We start from the raw sequence: 19,149 nt of genomic DNA on the forward strand, positions 1-19,149 counted from the left end.
GCGGCCGCCACAGCTGCGCACCTCCCTCTCCTCTGCACCCGCTGTCGCGCTGCTAGCTCGCGGGGGAGCCTCGCGAACCGCCAGGTGAATTGAAAGTCGTTTCCGGGGGAGGACGGAGAGGGTGCTGCAGTCCTGGCAGGCACTGAAACTGCAACTCGGACAGAAACGACCCAGCCGAGGAGTCGTGCGCGCGGCGCCGTGCGCAGCCTCCCCGAGCGGCTGGGGGCGGCAGCCGCTCAGCTCGCCGCCCGGCGCGGCGGCCGGACCTCGGCCCCAGGACTCCGGCTCCGGGCGCGCTCGCCCGGGAGAGACCCCCCCCCACCCCAGCCCTGAGCATTTCGCGGCGGCGCTGGTACGGGGAATGCGAGCGCGTCAGCTCCAGGTCACCGCCGTGGAGCAGCTGCCTGTGGGAGAGCGAGGAGAGGCGAGGGGGCGGCAGCCTCGGCCCGAAGTAAGTGCAGCAGAAGTTTGCGTCGGTTTCCCCGCCGCTCCCTGGAGCGAGTGGGAGGTTTATCTCCTACCCTAGCTCGCTGAGGATAGCGGACTTACAGGGGAGCCTCGCCCGGGAGAGAAGGTGAGCGTCACCGGACGGGCGAGGACCCGGAGGGCCAAGGCAGGGTGGGATCCCTGTGGGGCGAGGGGGTGTCAGAGGAGGAGACCCCCAGCTGCGGAGAGGGACGCGAAAGGAACCTGGCCCTGGAGATCTCGGAAAGGGAGGGATTTGGAGAGAGTGAAGGTGGAGGTTGGTTGTCACACCTACGCTGGTGACCTTGGCGTGCCCCCCTGGAGTGGCGTTCCCCCCTGGAGTGGCGAGCCAGGGGCTTCTCAGAGGTTGGAAACGGTGCGCCTAGGAGATGGCGTGGCTTCTCGCTCGGGGCTGCGCGAGGAGCATCGCTGCCGGATGCTGGAAGACGAGGGCAGGAGGAGGCAGAACCCGGCCCCAGGCAGCGACGCTGAAGGGTCGGGACGCCGGGGCGCCAGGGAGTCCGGATCCAGGGGCTCGGAGTGGGAAGTTGGGGTCTTCTGAGATGCCCCAGCCTCGACGGGGGAGACAGCGGTCCAGGGAGAAGGCGGGTGTGACGCTCCGGGCCCCTACAGCAGCTGTTGGGTGCTTTTGGAGTCTCGGTGGCTAATCGTAATTAGGCGGCTTCTCCGAGGGCGAGAGCGCTCGGACCTCCCAGCTGCGCCCCCCGCCCGCCCTCCCCGCGCTGCCGCGCGTCCCCGCAGTCGTCTGGCTGTTCCCAGCAGCCGCGAGGGCCGGGGAGACCTGGTGTACTCAAAAGACACCCTCGGCGTTCTGTTCACTTGTTTTCGGTGTACGTTCAGCTCTTGTCTTCGCTAACCGGCCTCCTGAAGGAGCTTTTATTCTTTAACTGACTAAACTTCGAACGGGGAGAAAAGTTCGTGGAAGCTGCGCTCCTCCCTGGAGCAGAGCCCTGAGGAGGGCAGAGGAGGGCGGTGCGGGCACATTGCCCACCCTCTTCTCAACTGGGGAAGGTTCTCAGGGAATTTTATATTTAATGGCATGCGATTATTCTGGGAAGGCAACGAAGGCATCATTTTCCAGACTAGGACCGTCTGTGCTTAAGAAACCAGAATCCCACTCAGCTTCTGGTACCAAGGATGCACTTTGTGGGGAGAGGGAGGTAGTTAATTAAATTCCAGTGTTTTGAGGTCATTCATAGTGTTTACCCATTTTCATTTACTCAGATTCTTTCGTTTAATAATGCAAAATAATTTATGAGACCCACTATGTGCCAGGCATTGTGTTAGATGCTGGGGTAATAGAAGTGATTGATGTATGGTCCCAGTACTCAGGGAGCTTACAGTCTGTAAGAGATGTGGTCTCGAAAGAAGATGGAAAAAATACAAGTTCTACAGGTAAGGGCAGGTGATATCTGATTTTCATAATGACTCACTTCCAGCTCCTTAACCATGGGGTCCAACATCTGCTAGATTTCGACTTCCCTGAAGTCAGGGCCGTTGTTATTCATCTTTGATGGCCAGAGGACAACCCTTTGCCAGGCACATAGTAGGTCATCAATAAGATCCATTAAATGGATGGATGAATGGATGAATTATAAATAGTGAAAAGTATTATTGGGGGAACATGTAAAGAGGAAAAAGAATTGGGGGAACATGTAAAGAAGAAAAAGAATGACTTGGAAGGAGGAGAAATAGAGCTGGAGAGGGCAAGAAAGAAAAGAAGCTAGGGTTCATAAACATTTGAAAGTATACATTCTTTAACAAACAGGTTTTGTTTCCCATTTTCACACAATGGAAATTAGCATCACCCAACTCAGTTTCTCTTTCTATGAAATACACACATCTCTTTGGATATTTATTTAGATTATAACTTTTTTATAGCAGGGTCTCTGTTAATTTACCATGGAGGTCATAATGCCATGCTCATGTGAATATGTTGATAATATGGTGATTTGGATGTGTCTAGGATAGTGGGACAGGTTGGTGAAAAAATACTTCAGAATTACCCAGATCATTCCTTCAAACATCTCATAATATTTTGCTGCTTCATGTGCACATTTCTACCCCTGTGCTTTAACCATATTTAATTTAAACTTGATTAAAATATTTATACATAGATTTTACCAATGAAGATTAAGCATATATATGCAAGACTGTCCTTGGTTTAATTATATGAACGGAGGTTACCATTGCACTCAGGTAGAAGGTGGTAACAGACTGTAAAGTAACTCATGGTGCACTCAGATTCCAAGATGAGTGATAAAGACTTTTTTCCCATTAATTTAATTTTATTATATTTACCAGCGTCATATATTCTTTTACATGTACAACAGAACTACTACTTACTTTTTAAAAATCAGTATTTATTAATGGTAATAACAATTCAGTGATTTGAGTCATGAGTTTACAGGCAGTAATCCCGGATTTAGAACCTTCTCAGTGAAATGTGATTTGGAGCCACTCTAAAATTTTTGTAAACCTCACTTTTTCTACTTACAAAATAAGATTATTTTACTTGAATGATTTAATTAGGCATTTAAAATCAGAATATGTCAATGTAGAGTTCTATTTTATTTTGGGCATTGTATTCTGTAGTTGATGTCATTAATTTAGTGCACCAACGAGCAATTTGTAGTTAACGAATAGAAAAAAATCCGTATTTTCCATTATTAGGTATTTTGTAGATGTTTTAGGACATTGTCAGAGTGCTAGAAAGAGTATTGTGATCGTGGACAATGCATGGTGATTAAAATTATGTTTAGAAGTAAATGTAAGTAAATACTAAAAAAGTAGCTAAAGTTTGGGATTCTTTAACCGAACACTGCAGTTTCTTCTGTTGTGCTTGTTTAATTTGGATTATTACCATAATCATACTGTTAGCTTGAATGACTGAAGGAATCTTACAGGTGAACAAGGAGTACATTCTAGAGGGCAGAACCTTTATTTTAGAAATGTAGTCAGGGTACAGAAATGCTGAGAGTTAGGAGTGTGGGGTCATAGATTACTGAGCTTGGAAATTATCTAGCCCCATTTCTGCAGATGAGAAAATGAGGAGCTAAAACGGTTAAGGTTCTGAATTTCCCAGGATCCCATTCAGATGCACAAGAGTCCCACATATCGTCCCTTCCAGGCTTGAAAGGAAAGCACGCCCTCAAGGCACTTAAACACAGGGGCAAATTAATAGATCTGCTGCTATCCTTGGATTTCCTCTTTCCTCTTATTCTCTCCAGGTCACACTCTCCTCCTGGCTCCATCTCTGAGAGGAATCCGACCTGCCAGCCCCCAACTCTCACTGTTCCTGCTGCCTTTCCAGGTCTTTCACAGGACAGAGCAGCAAAGGAATTGCTCAGGGTTCCGTGCCTCCCAGCCCCACACACGGGTCTGTGCCTCGGCAGAATTGTGAAATAAGTTTCCATTGGGTGCTCGCCATATCTCGTTTCCTACATTTTGACACAAATGCGTGTCCCAGAATCATAGTTTGGAGCTGGAAGGGGCTTTAGAGATCTTCTGGTCTCTGTATAGATCATTTTAAAGAGGAGGGAACTCCACTCCAGAAAGGGCTCTGTGACAGTGATACTGTAGGGTAAGGACTTCAGGAATTGAGTTTGATTCTCCTTGGCTGCTTGTGTTCTGTCTCCACTGAGCGCCTCTGGCTGGAGGTCGATCCCTTGCCACCAGCCTGGACTGAACTTCCATTATTTCCCAGCTGGATTATTGCGTGTGGGCTCTGGCGGAAGACAACTTGTGCTTATATTCCAACCCTGTCTCTCCCCAGCTACATGGGCAAGTTACTTTCTTTTTTTTTAAAATTAATTAATTGTTTATTTTTGGCTGCACTGGGTCTTCATTGCTGTGCACAGGCTTTCTCTAGTTGCGGCGAGCGGGGGCTACTCTTTGTTGCGGTGGGCAGGCTTCTCATTGCGGTGGCTTCTCTTGTGGAGCACTGGCTCTAGGCGCGCAGGCTTCAGTAGTTGCAGCATGCGGGCTCAGCAGTTGTGGCTCACGGGCTCTAGAGCGCAGGCTCAGTACTTGTGGCTCATGGGCTTAGTTGCTCTGCGGCATGTGGGGTCTTCCTCAACCAGGATTCGAACCCGTGTCCCCTGCACTGGCAGGCAGATTCTTAACCACTGCGCCACCAGGGAAGCCCCTGGGCAAGTTACTTTTTATTTATTATTAGACTTTTGTTTATAGGTAATTACCTACATATGGGTATAGATGTATTTGCATAATTATTTGTTTATTGTTTCCCCTTTAGACTATAAGTTTTGTAAGAAAAAGAGTGGAATATTTCTTGCTGACTGCATGTCTGAGACTTAGCACACTGTTGGGCACAGAGTGGACACTCAATAAACATTTGTTGAATAAAGGAATGAATGAATGAGCAAGTGAGTATAATAATGATTGAGTGAAGGAGGCGTCACTTAGGTAGAATTGGAATTCTTAATATGAGAGCCGTATCCTTTTAGAGATTCTAAACCTAAAATACTGCTCCCTTTGCCAGTGTCCCTTTCTGGATGGATGAGCCCCTGGTGTGCCCCTTCCCCAGACCTGCTTCTCGCATTTACTCCTTTCCGCAAGGGGCAGCTCCATTTTTCTGGTTGCTTGGGCCAAAAGCCTTGGAGTCGTCCTTCACGCCTCTTCTTCACAGTCAGCATCGAATTCATTTACAAATCCTGTAGCTGTGCCTTCATGATACATTCCAAATCTGACCAGTTCTTACTGTCTCCCTTGCCACCAGCCTGGATTGGGCCTCCACCATTTCCCAGCTGGGTTACTGCGGTGGTCTCCTAGCTTCTCTCTTGGCTTCCATCTTGGCCCCGCCTCAAAGTCTAGGTTCCACACACAGCCAGAGCTGTACTGTGAGCACATGAGTCACGTCATACTACTCCTCTGCTTATCTTTTCCCATGTCTTCCCATCTCTTCTCTGAGGAAAAGAAAAAGTCCTTCCAGTACATTAAATGAGTAAGGCTCTACACTGTCTGGCCCCTTCTAACTCTCTGGCTTCTTGTACTCCCCGCCCCCCCATAACTGTACTTTCATCACACTGACCACCTTCCTGTTCCTACAACGCACCACATATGCTCTCTTCTAAGCAACTTTGAACTTGCTGTACCCTTTTTCTGGAATGTTCTTTCCCAGTCACCTGCTTGACTCACTCCTTCCCTCCCTCTTTTCTCAAATTCCCCTTCTCACTGAGGCCTCTCCTGGCTACCGTATTTGAGATGACACCCCTATAAGGTTTTATCCCCCTTTTCTACACTAATTTCCTTTTAGCTCTTGTGACTATTATGACCATAAATTCTACCTTCTTCTGTCTTGTGTTTCTCCCGCTAGAAGGCAAGCTCCATGAAGGTAAAGATTTTGTCTGCTTTGTTCAGTTCTGTATTCCTAGTGCCTAGAACAATGTGTGGCACATAGTAGGTGTTCAGTAAATGTTTGTCAAGTAAATAAATTGAGGAGAAAATAGCTCCTGTAGCGTAGGGTCTTGTTAAGATTAAATAAAAATGCATGTTGAGTTCTAATCACAGCGCCTGGCACGTGGTACATGCTTAATTAGTATCAGAGGTGATTGTTATGTTGTCATTTCTGGTCTCCTGGACTTTTTGTCCCTCCTTTAACCCAGACTGTGGTCAGAAGCCCTGCTCTCCCAGGATCTTTAGCTGTTATTTTTAGAAATGACCTTGACGGAGCCCCAGGGGTTGTTTATATGTGCTGCTGGAAATAATTAGGAAATAAATGCTGTTAACTCTCTAAGATATGGCATAATTCTTTCCGTGACATACCCTCTGTCCTGGGGCTTCTGGAAGGCGGCTGCTGTAAGCTCCATCTTCAGGGTGAGAGCATCACAGTCTATCCTGAACTCCATGCGGTCCCTTCTGGAGTGGGGCGGGGATCTTCTTCCCCTAAGGGACGACATTGTAGTTCTTAAATGGCAGTGGCAGTGGGAGGATAGGAAGAGTAGTATTCTGGGGGCCAAAAGTGGAGATCAGGGCCAAACTGGACAACACAGCTGTTTCTGGAACATTCTTTCTTAATGGAGTCATCTGATGAAGTCAGGACCGAGAGCAGAAACATGAGAAGGGACAGAGAGAGACTGTGTAGGTCACTAGTTGGCCACCGAGGTTGAGTTTTAACTACTTTTCTTGTCTCTTAATGCTGGGTTTGCTTCTTGCTTGTCTTAACACGACTGTTCTCATTGGTTGCCTCCTGGCCCAACGAATTTTAGCTGAGGACAAGTTATGAGGCCATATCAATTAACCAATGAGGTACTACATGAAAAAATAATAATTAATTAAAATGGACCCCAGTAAAGCTATCCCCAGGGCTTAGAATTGCCTGTGTGCTAAATACCACTCCTCAATTATAAAAACACAGCTTAAGAATAGGCTGTGCCTGTTTAAATGCACTGTTGGCTGAGCTGATAGGATGTTTTTTACGGTTCTACCAGGACATTGTGAGCAGATATTGTGCCTGTGTGTTAAAGTTGGGTACACTATTATATTTCTATAAAATTACCATACTAAACCCTATAGCTCATAATTCCTACTAGCTCAGAGCAGTCACACTTTACAAATTTACTCAACAGATAGTATTTGCAATCCTGAGTGTTCATAATGGTTTTGCCTTAACAGAAAAATGTTATGTTGTGCCCATGTTTTGCTCTAGAAATAGAAGGAGTGCCTTGGGTTTAGTACTTGCAGGTTACCAGATCTGTTCTTAGCATGCTCTGTGACCTTGTCCAATTTGCATTACTTTAGAGTAGCTTTTCTGGAGCCAGGAAAAGTTACCAAAGCAGCAAAAATGGGGCCAAGAACCTTGAAGTAGAGCCGTGAGAAATCCATTTTCTTACAACTGTGAGACATGCAGCCAGAGCAACTTTTCAAGAGACTGTGAGTGTGTGTTGGGGACTCTAGGATAGAAACCCAAACTATCATAACACTGAAAGGAAAGAGGGGGGTGACTTTTAGCTTTCCAAACAACTGTGTACACAATTTTTTTGTGCCTGTTTTACAAACACGCTTTGTTCTAAATGTTTTTAATAAGTAGGTTGTTTGGAAATTTTTTTTCTCCTAGAGACAATGTTACATGTAGAATTTAGGTTCCCAGCTGCCTTGGGAAAAGCCTATTTAATTCATTGCTGAGCATTAAAAAATGATACTATAGTTTGTTTCTTCATATGAGAAAATGAGTATTAATTTCTAGTTAATAAAATTCTAATTTCCATCGTGTTACAGCCAAAAGATCTAGGCGGGCAATTTGTAAGTAATCTCTTCCTTGACTCTTCATTGGTATAGTCAACAGACCAAGCGATTATATATATTAATTATACATATAATATGTAGTATATATATTATATGTAAAATACATAGTATAATGTAATACATATGCTATAATATATGTATTATAGTATATAATTATACTATATATTAAAATTATACATACTGTATATTATATATACATATAATAAATATATATAGTTATTCTATTAAATAGGTAATGTTGGATCACCTGTATTTAGCAACTTTTAAAAATCAATTTATAAACTCATGTTAAATTAATAAAGCGTAAATAAAAGTATATAATCAACATTAAGTATGTAGACATCCTTGAGAATTAAGACGCACACAAGGCAAATCTCAGTGTTGCTATATCCACCCATCAGTGGCACTCATGGTTTTGGAAGGAATAAGGTGCTCTCCTAGTCTCCCACCCTGAGGCCTCTGCTGTGGCCCTATTCTGCAGAGGAGAAGGGTACTTAGCTTGCTGGAAACTTGCTGAGAGTCCTGATCCCACCTTTCTCAAACACACCTGTGTCCTTTGCTCACCAGATATCTAATATTGGATGCTGGCATCTGGCACCCCCTTTGTAGAAGTAACAAAACAATGATCCTTTCCTTCCTACTTCGTCCTCCTTCTCTCCTTCCTATAGTCTTCATCGCCTCTCCTTCCTTTTGGCCTCATTCTATGGTTAAACCCCAGCATTCAGGTCTCTCAAACGCCTTTACACAGAGTGTGACCCGTGCTGCCTCTAGTGGTGATCAGGAAATCTTCTCTGTTGCCTTTTTCCCCAGCTTTATTGAGATAATTGACATATAACATTGTGTACATTTAAGGTATACAGTGTGTTGATTTGATACACTTATATATTGACAAATGATTACCACCATAGCATTAGTTAACACCTCCATCACATCACATAATTGCCTTTTTCTTTCTTTTCTTTCTTTTTTTTTTTTGGTGGTGAGAACATTTAAGCTCTACTCTATTGACAGTCCATTGATATACATATATTGAAAAATGATTATCACCATAGGATTAGCTAATGCCTCCATCGTGTCACATATTTGCCATTTCTTTTCTGTGGTGAGAACATTTAAGCTCTACTCTCTTGGCAACCCATTGCCTTGGTTAATGCCAGGAGCTGGTTTTACCTACAGTCCGGGCAGTAAGCTGGCCCTTCCCCTCACAACAGTCTGCAGAGACCTGGGAGTGGAGACTGTCCTGGTCACTCATTGCAGAGAATGGGGGTCGCAGCACAGTAGGGACAGGGAGAAGGGGGATGAGAGACAGTCACTGTGAGATTCTGAGGTTTCTTTTCTTTGGAGGACCTCGTACCTTGCCCTGAGTACTTCCCTACCCGTTTCTAGCTTTGTTCCATGGTGTTGCATGAACGCATTCCCTGTAGACCCAAAAGCAGATTCAAAGCTTCTTCCCTACCCTTTGATTTCTGAAAAGAAGAGAGGTGAGAACATTTACAGAAGGTTTTCATTTAGAGGTGTGCTGGCTTCCTGGAGAAGCAAAAAGCTCTGAGTTGTTGCACTTGTTGACTCCTGTGTTGTAAATATTTCTGCCATAGCTTATTTCAGCATGACGTCAACTGGCTCTCAGAACCCTTCAAAATTTAACAATTGACTCTAATGAAGTCTGTACAAGCTGTCATCTGTATTCTACTCTTCTTATTGCAAACAATGATGTAAAAGAAAAGATACAAGTTTTCCTCTTGTCCTTTGTCTTACACACCCCCATCTCTCTCCTTTTTAAAAATTTTAAATTTTATTTAATTATTTATTTTTTATTGAAGTATAATTGCTGTACAATGTTGTGTTAGTTTCTGCTGTACAGTGAAGTGAATCAGCTATATGTATACGTATATCCCCTCCCTCTTGGACCTCCCTCCCCCTCCATCCCACCCATCTAGGTCTTCACAGAGCACCGAGCTGAGCTCCCTGTGCTATACAGAAGGTTCCCACTAGCTATCTGTTTTACACATGGTAGAGTATTTATGTCAAATCTAATCTCCCAGTTCATCCCACCCTCCCCTTCCCCCCCATGTCCACACATCCATTCTCTACATCTGCATTTCTATTCCTGCCCTGCAAATAGGTTCATCTGTACCAATTTTCTGGATTCCACATATATGCATTAATATACAATATTTGTTTTTCTCTTTCTGACTTACTTCACTCTATATGATAGACTCTAGTTCCATCCACATCTCTACAAATGACACAATTTCATTTCTTTTTGTGGCTGAGTAATATTTCATTAAAATGGAGCTGGAGGAATGAGGCGCTCTGACTTCAGACTATACTACAAAGCTACAGTAATCAAGACAGTATGGTACTGGTACAAAACCAGAAATATAGATCAATGGTACAGGATAGAAAGCCCAGAGATAAACCCATGCACCTATGGTCACCTAATCTATGACAAAAGAGGCAAGAGTATACAATGGAGATAAGACATCCTCTTCAATAAATGGTGCTGGGAAAACTGGACAACTACATGTAAAAGAATGAAATTAGAACACTCCCTAACACCATACACAAAAATAAACTCAAAATGGATTAAAGACTTAAATGTAACACCAGACACTATAAACTCTTAGAGGAAAACATAGGCAAAACACTCTTTGACATAAATCACAGCAAGATCTTTTATGACCCACCTCCTAGAGTAATTACAATAAAAACAAAAATAAGTGAATGGGACCTAATTAAACTTAAAAGCTTTTTGCACAGCAAAGGAAACCATAAACATCCCTCTTCTTTTTAACTCTGTGAATAGTAGAAAAAAAATGTATACATTCTGGAGTCAGCAAATCTGTTCTACAGAGGCCCAGATAGTAAATAAATACTTCAGACTTTGCAATCCATGCTTGGTTTTTGTCACGTATTCTTTTTTTTTTCTTAAACAACCATTTGAAAATGTAAAAACTATCCTTAACTAAAGGGCAGTACAAAAAACAAAACACAAGCTGAGGGTTAGATTGTGCCTCTGGGTCTGCTGACCCCTGGAATAGATGATCAGGGTATGCCTTTGGAAATATGAACTTTAGAAATTTGAAATTTATAAATTTATAATTTAGAATTTCTGTATATAACATAAATCGTGTGATACACACATACATATATGTATGTATATATATATACATACATTTCAAAGGAAAAGCCCAGACTGAGTGAGGTTATCCTGAGCATTTCAGCATAGGAGCCAAGCTTGGGTCTCTGTTGGAAGAATGAGGGCTTTGGGGGTTGGGGTGGGAGGAGGTGAGGACACCGCGAATGGTGATCTCAGTGATGACTAAGGAGAAGCGTGGTCTCAGGGCATCTTTTTTCTTCCTTCCTTTTTTAGAAAACAGTTTTATTGATATATAATTTAATGTATTTTAAAATACATCCATTTAAAGTATACAGTTCAGTTTTTTTTAGTGTATTCATAGGATTGTGCAACAGTCGTTACATTCAAATTTTAGAACATTTCCATCTCCCCTAAAAGAAATTCCCGTACCTTTACCAGACAATTACCATTCCCCCTCTACCTTCCAGCCCCTGGAAACCACTAACCTACTTTCTGTCTCTATGGATTTACCTATTCTGGACATTTCATATAAATGGAGTCGTATAATGTACAGCCTTTGTGAATGGCTGCTTTCATTTAGCATACTGTTTTCAGGGCTCATCCATGTTGTAGCACGTATCAGTACTTCATCTCCTGGTGCATTGTACAGATATACCACATTTTATTTGTCCATCCATCAGTTGATGGATATCTGGGTTGTTTCCCGTTTTTGGCTAACATGAGTAATACTGTTATGAAAAGTCACACACAAGTCTTTATATGTATATATGTTTTAATTTCACTTGGGTAAATATCTAGGAGTGGAGTTATTGTGTGATATGATAACTCTTACGTTTAGCATTTTGCAGAACTGCCAAACTGGTTTTCAGAGGGCCTGCATCATTTTACATTCCCACTAGCAGTATATGAGGGTTCTATTTTCTCCACATCCTCACCAACACTTGTCTTTTTTTTGATTATAGTCATCCTAATGATGTGAAGTGGTATCTCAACATGGTTTTGATTTTACATTTCCTTATTGACTAATGACGCTGAGCATCTTTTCATATGCTTATTGAGCATTTGTATATATTCTTTGGAGAAGTAAATGTCTATGCAAATACACTGTCGATTTTTAAAGTCATTTGTTGTTTTATTATTGGTTTGTAAATTGTCTAAATACAAATCCCTTGTCAGATAAATGATTTGCAAATATTTTCTCCCTTTACGTGGGTTGTCTTTTCACTTTTCTGATGGTTTAGTTTGCAGGACAAGTTTTGACATTTTGAGGAGGTATAATTTATCTGTTTTTTCTTTCATCACTTGTGCAACAAATTCAAATTCATTAAGATTTATTCTTACGTTTTCTTCTAAGTGTTTTGTAATTTTAGCTCTTGCTTAATTTAGGTCTAATCCATTTTGAGTTAATTTTTGTGCATAGTGTGAGGAAGGTGTCCAATTTTATTCTTTTGTATGTGGATATTCAATTGTTCCAGCATCATTTGTTGAAAAGGGTTGAGTTATCTTGGCACCCTTGCTGAAATTAATTGACTATAATGTGGGATTTATTTCTTGACTCTCAATTTTATTACATTGATCTATCTAAGTGTCTGTTCTTATGCATTGCCTTGACTGCTGTGGCTTTGTAGTAAGTTTTTAAATTGGAAAGTGTGAGTCCTCCAGTTTGGTTCTTATTTTTTGAGATTGTTTTGGCTATCTGGCTCCCTTAAATTTCCATATTAATTTTAGGATTTGTTTGTCAAATTCTGCTAAAAAAATCCAGCTGGGATTTTGGTAGGAATTGTGTTAAATCTGTCGATCAATTTAGAGAGTAATGCCATCTTAACAATATTAATTCTTCTGATACATGAACATGACATGGCTGTCTTTTATTGAGGTCTTCCTTAATATTTTGAACAATGTTTTGTAATTTTAAGGGTATAAGTGTTGCACATATTTTAAAAAATTATTCTTTAGTATTTCTTCCTTTTCAATCTGGATGCTTGCTTGCTTCCTTCCTATTTGCTCTGTCTAGAACCTGTAGTTCAAGGTTAAATTGAAGGGATGAGAATAGGCATCCCTGTCTTGTCCTTGATCTTAGGGGGAAGGTATTCAGTCTTTCACCATCAAGTATAATGTTAACTGTGAGTTTTTTGAAGGTACCTTTGATCAGGTTGAGGAAGTTCCGTTTCCCTTCCTGGTTGTTGAGTGTTTGTATCATAAAATGGTATTGGATTTTGTGAAGCACTTTTTCCATGTCTGTTGTGCTATCACTCATTATTTCTGCTCTTTCCATTTTAGCTCTTTCATTTTATGAAACTCAAAGTGGAGATGAGAGGGAAATGGAGTAGAGTGAGGGAAGGAAAAATGGTTTTAGGCTGATGATGGGGAGAAGGGAGTAAGAGGGCAACAAGATTAAGTTGAACAGTAGAAAAAGAAGGATGGGGATGGGAGAAACATGAGCACACATTTGGTCCCATCCCCTAATTTTCTAGTGGACACACAGGCCCAGAAACACGGGACGACTTCCTTCTCACGTAGCCTGAGACGTCAGGGCCAGTACACAAGGCAGACCTGCCCACCTCCCTTTTGGGTGCCCTTTCCACTGGTCAGCACTATCCCTCAAGCTGAGCTCTAAAGGATAAGGAGTTTCTGGTCAAGTAAAGAATGAGGGGAAGGAGGTTTCAGGTAGAGGACGCCTGATATACAGAGACCTTGGGGTAGGAGAGAGCTTGTTTGGAGGCTTCAAAAATGGCAGCTCTGGTTGGAGCAATGAGTGAGAAGACAGTGAGAACCGAGGTGGAAGAGTTGGGTGGGGCTTCATCACAGAGTCCTGGGGGCTGGCAAGGAGTGTGGATTTATTCCAAGTGCAGTGTGAACAGTTTTCAGGAGGGGAGCAACTCAAAAAGATTTGTGTGTTACGAAGATGACGTGCTACTTTTGGAGAGATTAAGTGGGGTCGAGGTGGAGCATCCAGGTGTGACTCTGCAGAGGTGAGATGGGTGAGGAGAGGCGGACAGACTAGAGATTTGGTTTGGAGTTAGAATCGACAGGACTTGCAGATGTGACCTTTAAGGCATTGGTGGGAATTCCAAGAGGAAGTTGGGTGTGTTTAGACTAGAGAAGGAGGGTCATGTGGATCCCCTCCAAGGGAGATGGGTTATTCTGGAAACAGATGTACTGAGAAGTGCAAAGGTTTAGGTTAAGGTGTTCATGACTTGTTCTCCAGGTGTTTTGACCAGATGCTGCCTCACCCACCAGTAGTGGGTGAAAATTCATGGAGAAAAAGAAACTTCCTTCCACCTGAAATGCGCTTTCTTCTTTCCTGATGGACATGTGCTTACCTATTCTTCAAAGCAGGTGTCAAATATTACCTCTTCCGTGAAACTTATTATGTCTCTCTAGCCCTTATTACTAGATAGCCCTTATTCTGCCTCAAGTGCTGTCGTATCTCTGTTTGGCACATGGCGATATGAGGCTGTGCTGCCTCTTGCTGGGAACTCTCTGGGCAGAATTCCTGACCCCTCCTCTTGCTTCTCGTGACCTCTGTTATAGCTCTTTTTATATTGTGCAGAGAGTGAATTGAATGTTTTTCTCCTCTGGTAGAGAGTGAGCAAATTGAAGGCAGGGTCTGTGTGTTGTTTATTTTCATATCCCCAGTGTTGGGTACGTGATAGATGCAGAATGAGTGAATGAAGGTATGAATGAACGTGAGTGAACGAATGGATGGCTGAAGGACTAAGAAAATGCAGTGGCAGGAGTGGGGTAGGCTTTCTGTCACCTTATGCAGGCAGCATTTTTCTAGGCCAGAGACTCCCTGAGCTGCATTATAATTCAGGCCAGTGTAATTTCTAGCTTTGCCATCGTACGATTGTAAAATTTCCATTAATCCTTCGATGTGTTCTAATCAAATAATGCTATTCTCAGTTAAAAAGATGATGAAGCTCCTGCGCTGGCAGGTATTATGCTCTTTAAACACAGTTGCTCTGCTGTCACCAAGGACATTTCTGCATCTGATATTGATTTAAATATTCAATTATGAATGTGATGGAGACGGCTTTATTTAAAGCTAAGGAAGATTGTATTGGCTGAGGAAATCAGCGGTGTGAACAGTACGGTGTATGCTGGTTAATCCAATGTGAAAGAGTGGAGTAGCCTCCTTGATGAGCCTTCACAGGCTTTTCATTCTGTGCTGATATGAAGTTGAAACTTACTGGGTGCTATGATTTTACGGTATTTTAGTGTCCAGTGGTGAGGGTATTTTTTTTTAACATCTTTATTGTATAATTGCTTTACAGTGGTGTGTTAGTTTCTGCTTTTATAACAAAGTGAATCAGCTATACATATACATATATCCCCATATCTCCTCCCTCTTGCGTCTCCCTCCCTCGCACCCTCCCTATCCCACCCCTCTAGGTGGACACAAAGCACTGAGCTGATCTCCCTGTGCTATGTGGCTGCTTCCCATTAGCTATCTGTTTTACATTTGGTAGTGTGTATATCTCCATGCCACTCTCTCACTTCGTCCCAGCTTACCCTTCCCCCTCCCTGTGTCCTCAAGTCCATTCTCTATGTCTGCGTCTTTATTCCTGTCCTGCCCTTAGGTTCTTCACAACAACTTTTTTTTTTTTTTTTTTAGATTCCATATATATGTGTTAGTATACGGTATTTGTTTTTCTCTTTCTGACTTACTTCACTTTGCATGACAGTCTCTAGGTCCGTCCACCCCACTACAAATAACTCAGTTGGTGAGGGTATTTCTGAAAAATTCTTTATATTTTGCAGATGATTCAAGTTACATTGAACTTTTACTCAAATGTAGATTTACGCAGGTGTGCCTTGGTTTTGAAAAATTTGTTGTATAAAATTCGAATTGCGGAATATATACAGTGCAAAGTCTGTTACAAAAGAACCGTCAGGGGCTTCCCTGGTGGCGCAGTGGTTGAGAGTCTGCCTGCCGATGTAGGGGACGTGGGTTCGTGCCCCGGTCCGGGAAGATCCCACATGCCGCGGAGCGGCTGGGCCCGTGAGCCATGGCCGCTGAGCCTGCGCGTCCGGAGCCTGTGCTCCGCAACGGGAGAGGCCACAACAGTGAGAGGCCCGTGTACTGCAAAAAAAAAAAAAAAAAAAAAAAAAAACCGTCAGGTAGTTCATCAAATGTCTACGGAGTGGGTATAATGAGTCTAGGGGACCGGGTCACCATCTACCCTTTTCATTCTCAAAGGTTCTGATCGATAAAGCAAACCAGCCAAGCAAGAGTGCGAGCCTGATGGAAAATATAAACAGTGATTTTGCTTGTCTGTAGAATCCTCAGTGCAGAGGTTTGTGAAATCTGTATTAGAATATATGCTTTAGGCTCATCCAAAGTGGGACTTTTTACTTCTACTTGTTATTTAGAATTGGACCCCACAAGCTCAGGTGTGCTTGCAGAGGGAGAGAGGGACCAGCTCTTCAGACAGACTCCAAGACCACTTGCTTGAATATGGATGAGGCTGGCAGGCTGCTTCCAGAAAGAAAGTGTCATAAGTGGAATAATGGCCACCTCACCCCCGAAACTGTCTACATCCTAATTCCCCCAAACTGGGAATATTTTAACTTACAAGGTAAAAGGGACTTTGTGGCTTCGATTGTGTTAAGGATCTTGAGATGGGGAGATTATCTTGGGTTTTATTATTATTTTGGGTATTATTCTCCGGGTGGACACAATATTATCATGATGGTCTTCATATGAGTGAGGCAGGAGGGTCACAGAAGGAGATGTGATGACAGAAGCAGAGGTGGAAGTGATGTAGGGCCACGCACCAAGGAATGTGGACAGTCTACAGAAGTTGGAAAAGGCAAGGAAATTGATTTTCCCCTAGAGCCTCCAGAAGGATTGCAGCCCTGCTGACAGTTTGATTTTGACCCAGTGAGACTTCTGACCAACAGAACTCTTAATAAAGTTGCGGTGCTTTAAGCCACTCCGTCTGTGATTTTTTTACAGCAGCCCTAAGAAACGAATACAGAAGGTTTGGGGACCTGCTCAGATGTGTTTACCAGAAGGGAACAAGAAACAAAGCACAGCCCTCTGGGTCCCATCCCAGAAAGTGAAAGATGAAGTAACCCTGCCCGCTAGTAAGCTATTGTCCAGTTAATGGCAAACTTCAGCAGATCAAACCAACTACTCCCCTCTTTTGGGAAAGAGTGAGTGAGGGAAAACAGAAACTAATTAAAGTGTTTCAGTGGGAATAAGTTTAACTCCGAGAATTTGAGACTTACACAGCCATGGCAAGATGGGAGAGCCAAGCACACGGTGACCACTCTTAGGAAATCTGGAAGCAGAACTCTCAGAAGGGTGCCGTTCTATAGGGCATTCCTCCCTTCTGCTGTCTGCCTGCAGCCGCCAACACAAAAAATAACTTTCTGCCCATTTCCTGAGTTGTTTAACAGATGTGAAACCTGTCCCTGCCAAATGGCAGATGTTAAGTACTTGATGGCCATGAGCACCCAGCCCCCCAGGGCTCCTGGAGCCGAAGGACTGATAACGTTAGCTCCTGTGACAATGCCCTGTTCCTCACCATCAGCCAATCAGAGAACTGTGCGCGAGCCGATCACATACCTTGCGACCCCCCTCCCTCACCTGGCTTTTAAAAATGCTTTGTGGAAACAGTTCGGGGAGCTCGGGGGTTTTATTAGAGCATGAACCACCGCGTCTCCTTGCATGGCCCTGCAATAAACTTTCCTCTGCTCCAAAAAAAAGGCAAAAACAAACCCAAAAACTTTCACCTTCCAAATCTCATTGGAGGCCCTCTCAGTGATAGACTCTCAGAGGGACCCTGCAGGCAAGGGAGAAAGGTAGTTTCTAGACTCCTCCGAAGCTCCAGGCTGAAGTATACAGAGTACCAACAGTATCTGGCACAGAGGGTGAAGAGGAAACGATGACAGAAGTTTGCTTCTCTCTAGTTTGAGGGAGGAACGCGGGGAGAGGAACGTAAACATTCCTCCCTACAAGCCCCAGTCCCTTTGTTCTCTTGACCTTGGGGCTGTAGCCACCATTATGGGCCCAGTCAGTGGACATACTGGCAAACTCTTTAAGTCACTGCACAGTTGTTCAGTGAACTTGGTACCCAAGAGATTGGAGATGGATGTGGAATTGAATATTAATGGATAAATTTAAAATGATTGTGTTACTACTTAACTACAATTTACCAGGTATCTATTTTGAACCTACATTATTTCAAGGACATTTGTCTTTGAAGCTTTTAACAAATAATTTAAGCGAAATTAATATTCATTGCAAATGTCAGAAGCAGTTGAATTTTATTTTCATAGGGCCTTTGAACTTCTGTGTTTACTGGGAGAGATAAAATGTTATCATGCCATGATTTCTACTTTTTAAAATTTGATGAAGTTGCGCAGGTAACTGTTATCTAATTATTAATAGTTGTAAATACCATTTAACTAAATAATGCAGGAATCAACTCAGCCAGCATGCCTTATTTCTTTTGCTCTCAGTCAGGTGTTTTTAGACGATTTGCATGTCACCTATTAGTTCAATCTTTAATTGCCTCTTAAGAGTATAGAATTGCTTATGTTCTGCCAGAAGCAGCAAAGAGGATGCAGTGGTTAGGGTGGAGTGTAGTAGCCGGAATATTTGGTTCTGTATGTGCTCTCAGAGGATGAAGGTCGGGGACAGCCGAAGTTAACACCAGGGGGTCAGTAGGAATGTCTGTAAATTGAGTGGAGAGGTTTCTAACCATGAACTAAGTGTTTGGAAAATAGCAAGGGAGGGATGTGTCATGGATTAACTGAGGTAGCAGGAGTTAGGGCAGGGAGCAAGTTGCTAGAGCATCACTGAATGTTTGAACAGTTTGAAGCTATCATACTTTGGGTTGCGTTTACCTGCTCAGGTACCCAGGTGGCTCTTGCAAGCCCATCTAGCACATGTTCTGGTCTGTAAACCTGTGTTCATTTGGCTCTTTGCATTATTTCTCCATTTCTAAGACCTCAAGGCCCATATCAAGAGCTATTAGTTTCCGTTTACAGTCACTGATGGTTTCAGTGTTATTTTATCATTTGAGATTTTGTTTTTGTACTTGCAACAGATTAGTCTGACGCCTACTCAGGCAGACTATCATTGAACAGACGTAGGTCTAAGGACTGTTCTTCTCTAAACATGCATCAGTCAGCAAACATTTTAAAAGTCCTTTGCGTGTTTACCAGCCTCATAGGAATGACGGTGTCAATAGTAGTAACCATTGTGCAAATCATGTTTTCAGTTAATATGGAAGTTTTGCTCTAATGTAGTCCCTTTTTTTTCTTTTTTTTGGCTGCACGGCACA

General features: G+C 42.9%; 1 protein-coding gene across 2 annotated transcripts in view; it reads left to right on the forward strand.

Moving 5' to 3' along the window:
• The first annotated feature begins 339 nt into the window (after nucleotides 1–339).
• Nucleotides 340–19,149, forward strand: part of KIAA1217 (KIAA1217 ortholog) — a 772,703-nt gene continuing 753,893 nt past the window's right edge. Inside the window, exon 1 of one of the 2 annotated variants that reach the window (XM_067703131.1) lies at nucleotides 340–451. The gene's annotated coding sequence lies outside the window, so the exon portion shown is untranslated. Of the gene's footprint in view, nucleotides 575–19,149 lie in introns of both variants that reach the window. The other variant, XM_067703122.1, reaches the window with a different exon arrangement.

Source organism: Pseudorca crassidens, chromosome 1 (assembly GCF_039906515.1).
Source record: "Pseudorca crassidens isolate mPseCra1 chromosome 1, mPseCra1.hap1, whole genome shotgun sequence".
In the NCBI taxonomy this organism is placed as follows: Eukaryota; Metazoa; Chordata; class Mammalia; order Artiodactyla; family Delphinidae; genus Pseudorca; species Pseudorca crassidens.